This window comes from Amblyomma maculatum, chromosome 8 (assembly GCF_055883805.1).
Source record: "Amblyomma maculatum isolate TAMU_Amacu chromosome 8, ASM5588380v1, whole genome shotgun sequence".
Taxonomy (NCBI): Eukaryota; Metazoa; Arthropoda; class Arachnida; order Ixodida; family Ixodidae; genus Amblyomma; species Amblyomma maculatum.
Genome location: NC_139351.1, coordinates 128,014,790 through 128,023,525, shown reverse-complemented (window position 1 = coordinate 128,023,525; position 8,736 = coordinate 128,014,790). Strand labels below are relative to the sequence as shown.

The window sequence follows — 8,736 nt, the reverse complement described above, 5'->3', positions numbered from 1 at the left end:
CTGAAAGAGGAAACACCAATGTATATTAGAAGGCATATTGAGTTCACGTACTCACTAACATGCCAGCAAAGTAGTATACGTTCTCTCACAAGCTACAGCTGCACTTAGGATGTGTCGGTGGCACAAATACTGCACAAATAATATTGATTTATTGAATAACCCTCGCTTTTTTATATTCCAAGTGCTGATTCGGGAAAAACTTTGATCTCCAGTAATGGCTATCATTCCTAGCCCGAACGCATAATATAACGGTCTCAGTGCATGCAGACCTTCGTTCTTATGTTACTATCCCAATGACAATCTTCCAGTGTACTCAAGAAGAGGGCTCCATCTACACTGACCGCACAAGCGGATTGTTCATCCAAGACGGCCAGCCATTCCAACTACATCGCCGGCGAGATGTACGGCTTCCGCGGGCCTATAAGGCCCGCGGAAGCCTGGAAAGATAATATACAAAATCAAGATGGCCGGCCTCAGCGCCGTGGCCTTTTACATCGAATGGAGTGGTCACGAACCGGAACCCGGAGTCTACAACTTCGAATATGACTACGCCTTGGACGCCTTCTTGAAGGAAATCAAGAATTCCTTCTAGCAGCGGCGAAACCAGGACCATACATCTGTGGTGAGCGAGACAACGGGGGCTTCCCCTACTGGTTCCTCAGAGATCATCCCTCCATGCAGTACCGGAGCAGTGACAAGAACTACCTGGCGGCCGCAGACCGCTGGTTCGGGAAGCTCCTGCCCTTGCTAGCGCGGCGCTTGTACAAGAACGGCGGCACCATCTTCGCCGTTCAGGTGGAGAACGAGTACGGACACTATAAAAAGTGCGACAACGCCTACATGGAGCACTTGTTGACCGTCATGGAAAAGCGCATGGGCAAGGACGTCGTGTACTTCCGGGCCAACTTTCCATTTTACAAACTTTATGCGCGGGAAAAGGTACGCGACATATTCGTAGCCGGTAACTTTCCGGATCATTACAACGTGTCCAGAGTATTCGCTGTTATGGAGAGCGTCAACCCCAAGCCGGCTCCTATGGTAGTCGTGGAGTATTACACCGGTTGGATGGACTACTGGGGATGGGCACGCAACTTTAAAACAAGGACGGCACTGATGAACACCTTAAAACTCATGATTAAACGGAATGCCTCCGTGACCTTCTACATGTTCGCGGGAGGTACCAACTTCGGTTTCAAATCGTCGAAGGATCACAACCACCCTATCACAACGAGCTACGACTATGGAGCACCTATTGCTGTACACGGAGACATCCGACCCATCTATTACGGCCTCCACGATCTGGTTACTAAATATCTTGGGACGGCGCCCAGAGGTGAACTAAGCTTAATATCGGCAACGTCCAGCTGAACGACTACATTTCCCTAGAAGACGCGATGAATCACTTTCGAGGCAAAAATTGGCCCAACCGCAAGAATTCTTCGAGCTTATTGACTTTCGAGGCTATGAATCATGATTACGGCTTTATGCTTTACAGAACGACAGTAGCAGTGTACACATATGGGACAGTGACGCTGTACCTTCACAATCTGCGATATGGCTTGCATGCAGGCCGGGGGCAAGGAGTTTAAATGTTACGACCACGCAGTCAGAGGCACATATGACAAGTTCACGAAGGTGATACCCGCCAAGAAGGGAGACAAGAGAGAGATTTAGCTTGCCGTGATCAGCGATCCGCTACCGTGATCCGCCACCGTGCTGTCCAATGCGCATGCCCAGATCCCCTTGACGCCGTTAGATGGCGCCACATACTTGATGTCGGCACATGGACCTGCCGCATCGGGACCAATAAGCTTGTGCGCCCCGCCCACGCGCGGTAGAGGGTCACGATGGCGGATCGCGGATCACGGGAAGCTAAATCTCTCTAATATCTCAATCCTTGTAGAGAACACGAGAAGAGAGTGCTGCGGTGCTGTACACCATGACCCAAAGGTGAGTAAACCATGATCCGAACGCAACTCAATGAGCCCCCTTTTTTCAGAAGACATGCTTTCTCTATACAGCATTGATATCTGCACATGCATCTGCCATGTCGAACATAGGAGCACTCACTTGCTCTACCCTGCAAGATATCGACTTAAATAGAGAGAAAATACGTATGATTTCAGATTTGCGCCAGTGGCTTCGCAGTATCATGGAATGCACTTCTATATATAATCGTATCAGGAGACATTGATACCTCTATCATGATAAATACTGCAATCTCAGTGAATTAAATGCAGAGCACTTCCGTCGAAATTTCACATATCAGTTCATATGCGCCCTTTAGGAAACGATATACGCTATAAACGAGTTAAACGCATAAAAACGTTTATGTATCAGTTCATACGTAAAGCGCTCGACATGCAACTGTCAGTATACGAATACCTGCTGCGTATCATTTGACATGTGTGATTAAATCGGATCGAATTAACTCATAAATTCCTCACATGAATTCAAATACGCATCCTAAAAATTCATATGCTGCCTGAACGAGTTAAATGCGTGAAAATATTTCTCGTATCAATGTAAACGTAATACTTACCACTTAATACGTACCAGATAGTAACAAGCTTCGGGCAAATACACATGTGCTGCTTATAATTCTGCGGTCCTGTATAGTTAAGTCTAAGGAGGGAAGGAAAAGAGACGGCTCATTGTCACTGTGCTGCGTCCCTGTGCCAAACAGTAGAACCAGCATTACGAGTAGGGAGACCACATCATTTTGCATGCTAGCGCACAAAACGATTATTCGGCCTTAACACGCTGCCTTGGCCACACCTTTCTCTCTAGCCACGTAATTCTATAATATCAACGGTAGACTGGTGGGGTCGTTCAGTTCTTCAACGTAAGAGGTCTATCCTTTTGTATGAAATTTGTGAACTAGTGTCCTCCCTGTTCGAAACTATATTACGCCGCGGAATGACGCTGGCGCCACGGTCCTATTACCCTTGATGTCCTTACCTTTCCTACTTCGACTTGGCTGCAGAGCAGCTGAAAGCCAACAGTGTAGTTAATGTATTGGGTGATCAGCTCCGCACGTCTCGAGCGTCAGTGGGTCTGTCCCTGCCAATATCGATGCAATACGCCACTCAATGGGAAACACCTCTTCCTGTTCCTTCTGCACCTGTGCCACTTTGATATACGTGCATTTCGCATATACAAGCGCTACCATACAGTAGCGCCCTCTATCACCCTTTACGTGTCACCTTGGAGACATCTGCGCTCCACGTGAGTTCATACCGGCCGCAGAAGTGTCTCGTTCCAATTCCTATAGGCCCCGTATATACCTGTTCACATGAGTCAAAAAATGTCTCGTGTGGACATATGCGTATGTATAGAAAATCTCAGCCGACACGACACGAAGGGGCATCCCTGAGATCTACAGCCTTGTACACAGCCATTTTTGAATGCTTCTTATCAACTCGCGTGCGTATGTTGAAGCGCACGCAAAAGAGTTGATGAGCAAGTGACTAACAAGTGAAGAATATGTATGAAAGCAAAATAACAGCGCCCTTTCTCGCAGAATTTTCTTCCTGTCTCTATTCAGGACGCCAGGTATTTTCGCAGCGAAAGTGCGTTCATGCCAAGAAATACGCTGTAAGAGAGGCGCAATGAAGATTATGATATATCAGCGAGGTACAGATGGTTTCAGGCATATTGCAGGACTTATATTAAGGTTCATAACATCAGTGACACGTTCTAATGGCATTCAAGAAGGCCTGGCACACTTTCATATCAGTTGTATAGTTACAGCCACAGTAACTGCACTTCAAACAGAACCCACACGGGAGAGAAAAGTGACACTTGTCGCATAGTTTCAAGGGAAACTTTACCACATTGTGTGTGTAAAATGTGACAGCTTTTATGTTTGAAGCCCGCTCTACTGTATGTTCGTCTATCAATGCTACTAGCAGCAGACGCTGAGCCGTGTGCAGTCTGCGATACTTCGCCTTAAGGTACATACGTCCACTGGCGGGTATTTTCTGCACTTTCGGGTGTTTTCCACTATCGTACACATGCATAGCGCTGCGTTCATTCATCATACATTATATCCTGATACGCTCAGCTACATACGCACGACTACACAGATCCAGACATACAAGCGTAGCTGCTGGATGACGCTGAGTCATGACCCGCGGTGAGAGCATATGCCAAGTCAGCGATGTCACACTCTCATGACATTATGAACACATCAACCAAAACATGCGCACAACCATGTCATGTCACTCTCTCCCTTTGTCGCGTTGGAGGCTCCTATGCTGTCACATAATAATGCAGTGAGTTGCCGTGACAGCAGTGCACGCCGCGATGTTTTTTGTATTGATCTGCAGGTCCTCTCGAGAGGCTCGAATTAGAATAGTGGCATGTCTTATTTATAAGTTCAATTTTTCTTCCTTTCTTTAAGAATGGCAGCTGTTTTGTGCTTCAAAACTTTTCAAACAAACCTACAGCTCGTTCGGCCTAAAGATTGACAGTGGCTTAGCTCGGCTATGCCAGGATATATTGTAGCGAGAGGTACGCTTCCCCGGCTGAGCTTGTTGTGGTCACTATATGTTTAGCGACGGGTCTTTTATTGATTCCCTTTGACTGACGTATTACATAGGCTCTATCTCGGTGGCTATACGCCGTCTATTACGCTCGGCAGTCTGGCATCTCCGTTTGGCAAACCGTTCCTCTCTCTGTTCGGGCGTCTAGCTCTGCTGCTCTCTTCGCCTTCTTAAGCTCATTCTCTCATTGTTGAATAGCCAAGTGCCAGGCGACAACTTCAGGATTGGAAGAGTTAATCTTCTCTTGTCTATACCGACACCTAGCAACGACTGGGCTCTCCTTCTGTGCATCCATGTCAAACGTTTATATAAAGCCGCCTATTTCATAACCGCCTTTTATACGCAATGCTGCGCATGTTGTTGTTGCGACTGTAGGAAGAAGGAAAATAAACTGCATGAGCCTACTGGCTCTGTAGCTGAGCCACCTCCGCGGCCGCGTGAAGACGGGAGAAAGAAAGAAAGAAAGAAAGAAAGAAAGAAAGAAAGAAAGAAAGAAAGAAAGAAAGAAAGAAAGAAAGAAAAAGAAAAAGAAGAGGGAGAGAGAAACACTCGCGTTGCAACGGCCGTCGTCCGCCACCAAAGCAGCAGCAGCAGCAGCAGCAGCAGCAGCGGCGGCGGCGGCGGCGGCGGCGGCGGTGGTGGTGGTGGTGGTGTGTGTGTGTGTGCGTGTGTGTGCGCGCGCGCGCGGCTAATTTGTCTGTCATTGTCTTAACACACCTTTTCAAGCAATCCACAGCTGTTTGCGCGCCCTAATCGCTACCGCAATGTTCCATACATATAGCAAAAAAAAAAAAAAAACTCTTGCAACGGTACGCCTAGTTTGTAATAATGATAAACTGGGCACTCAGTTTTTCAGAAACGTGTGAGCACGCGGGGACAACGTGAACGATGAAATCGACTAGTCCCTACGGCCAGCCAATGAAAAAGCAAAACCTATAGGCATTAAGTAAATACTAACGGGTACACACGACACGGCCGCCAATCAGGCTAGCCTCTAAAGTTCAACAGAAAAACGCCTTTCGGGTGATTCAGGGCACAAGACCTGATAAATGTGCAAATGCGCGTCTCAGGAAGTGTGATTCAGGGAACGTACGTCTTTTGAAATAGCGCTTGCTGGCCCCCCTAGAAGCTGCACGTCGTCGAACGGCACAACAAGAGCCGTCACAGAAACATTCTTTTCTGGATGCTGGTTGACAACAATTGGCTTCCTGAAACCCGACCACACTTCACACAGAAGCACGCTCGATGGATAAGGAAAGAGCTAAAAAGAATGAAAGGAAGGAGGCAGATTCGACGCTCAAATTCGATTTTACTAGTGCATAGCGGAATACACATTTAGTTCGCGTACTCACGGACACGCCGACAAAATTGCATCATTGTCCAGCACAACTGACTTAGCGACGCAACGACCATTCTTTACATATCAACTGCTAATTCAAAGGAACGTTGACATCAAGTAATCGCTCGCATTCCTAGTCCAGTACAAGTAATATGGCGACCTCAATCAATGCCGAAATTCGTTATGTCATTATCAACATGATAATCTTGCAGTGAACTACAGGAGACCGCTCCATCTACATCGACCACACCCGCATAGAGTTCATCAAAGATGGCCAGCCATTCCGCTACATCGCCGATAAGATGCACTACTTCCGGGTGCCGAGGGAGTACTGGAAAGATCGACTGCACAAAATCAAGATGGCCGGCCTCAACGCCGTGGCCTTTTACATCGAATGGAGCGGTCACGAACCGGAACCCGGAGTCTACAACTTCGAAAATGACTACGACCTGGACGCCTTCTTCAAGGAAATCAAGAATTATGATCTTCTGGCAGTGGCGAAACCTGGACCATATATCTGTGGCGAGCGAGACAACGGGGCTTTCCCTACTGGCTTCTAAGAGATCATCCCTTCATGCAGTACCGAACCAGTGACAAGGACTACCTGGCGGCCGCAGACCACTGGTTGGGGAAGATCCTGCCTTTGCTAGCGAAGCACTTGTACAAGAACGGCGGCACCATCTTCGCCGTTCAGGTGGAGAACGAGTACGGACACTATAAAAAGTGCGACAAGGCCTACATGGAGCACTTGTTGACCGTCATGGAAAAGCACATGGGCAAGGACGTCATGTACTTGCGGACCAACTTTCCATTTTACGAACATTATGCGTGCGACAAGGTACGCGACATATTGGTAGCCGGTAACTTTCCGGATCATTGCAATGTGTCCAGAGTATTCGCTGTTATGGAGAGCGTCAACCCCAAGCCGGCTCCCATGGTAGTCGTGGAGTATTACACCGGTTGGATGGACTACTGGGGATGGGCACGCAACTTTAAAACAAGGACGGTAGTGATGAACACCTTCAAACTCATGATTAAACGGAATGCCTCCGTGACCTTCTACATGTTCGCGGGAGGTACCAACTTCGGTTTCAAATCGTCGAAGGATCACAACCACCCTATCACAACGAGCTACGACTACGGAGCACCTATGCTGAACACGGAGACATCCGACCCATCTACTACGACATCCACGATCTTGTTACTAAATATCTTGGGACGGCGCCCAAAGGTGAACTATCTCGCCACCAGACTAAGCTTAACGTCGGCAATGTTCAGACATTTCCCTCGAAGACGCGATGAATCACTTTAGAAGGAAAAAATTGGCTCAACAGCAAGAAATCTTCGAACTTATTGACTTCCGAGGCTATGAAACATGATTACGGCTTTATGTTTTATAGAACGACAGTCGCAGTGTACTAATACGGGACAGTGACGTTGTACCTTAGCAAACTGTGAGATAGGGCTTACGTGCAGGCCGGAGGCAAGCAGTTCATATACTACGACTCCGTTGTCAGTGGCAGACCAGCTAAGCTCACGAATGTGGTACCAGCCAAGAAGGGAGACAAAATCTCTATCCTGGTGGAGAACCTGGGGAGAGATTGCTACGGAGCCATAAACCATGACCCAAAGGTGAGTAAATCTTGATCTAAACGCAACCCCAACTAGCGTCGCGTGTGCAGGACCATGCTTTCGGAAGCCTGATATTTACACATGGGCCGTAGCGAACACAGCATATAGAATGAACTGACGATGAACCCCGCATGAACACATATCTGATTCTTGCGATTTGAAATGTGTCACGGCATTGTCGACCCACTTGCCTACTCACTGCATCACCCTGAACCGAAAAACTATTCTGTCTTGTGGAGTCTCTGCCTATTGTAAAAACATCCAGTTGCGTCAGGCGGTGTTTTGGCGATACAGAAAGGCTTCCGCCGTTGCAAAACGGAGTTAATAAGTAGTGTTGTGTCGCGGGCAGCCACCACAGCTGGTGAAGCGCTATAGGCTGCGTCCCAGTTTGTGCTATTTTGTCACAGATGGCGCTGCCCATCAAGAGCCGCAACGCCGCCCAGCGACGCTTTGGGAGAATATACACTCATTCAGGGATCCACACACACCCATCCAAATGCACAAGCGTGCACGCAGTTGCGTGTATAAATTAACAGCGCTTATCGAGTAAATAAAGGGAATTCGGAATAAAAACAGCGCCTTTCACATTTTCCTGTTCACGCGGACTGCCTGTCTGATAAACTTTTCCGAGATGAAGTCGGAAATGTGTGGCACCGCTTGTTAACAATCGCACCGTCACTTCCCTCTCCGTCATCGCGGGCGGGAGAAGTGGAGTTCAAGCTGTCACGTGCATTGATGACGATGGCGGAGGTTCCTGATCTGAAAGGTAACAATCTCCGGTAGGAGCAACAGGCAGAGCTCTTATCTGCCATTCCTCTTAGTGTAATGGCGATCGGTATTCATGACATAGAGAAGGGTCTTTAACAGATCTAAATCGGCACCGGTACGAAATATTGCTCCAAGGTTTAGCCCTTGTAAAATTGCCTTTTGGCCGGAAGGAAGCTACTTCTGGTCCAAATAGCGACGGTTGAAAAGAAAAAACTAGAAACAAATAAGAGCTTGGAAATTGGAGTCCAAAGAGATATAAGCCCGTATATTTTAGAGGCAATTTAAAAATCGACCACCTCAACGATGAATTTGGAACAAGGAGTGGATGACCAAACAAAGAAAGAAGGTTACAGGCAGAAAACAAAAGATTGTCTCCGAGAACGAAAGCAACAAACAGGTCCCTGTAATGCGGACTTCAAGGCTGAGCAAATCGTGTGAGAAAGACGCAAA

The 8,736-nt window shown here is 47.6% G+C and overlaps 2 pseudogenes; both read left to right on the top strand.

Annotated features, from left to right (window-relative positions):
- Positions 1–293: 293 nt before the first annotated feature.
- On the top strand, positions 294–2,995 carry LOC146182528 (beta-galactosidase-1-like protein; annotated as a pseudogene).
- Positions 2,996–4,128: 1,133 nt separating this feature from the next.
- On the top strand, positions 4,129–7,533 carry LOC146182527 (beta-galactosidase-1-like protein pseudogene; annotated as a pseudogene).
- The last annotated feature ends 1,203 nt before the right edge of the window (positions 7,534–8,736 follow it).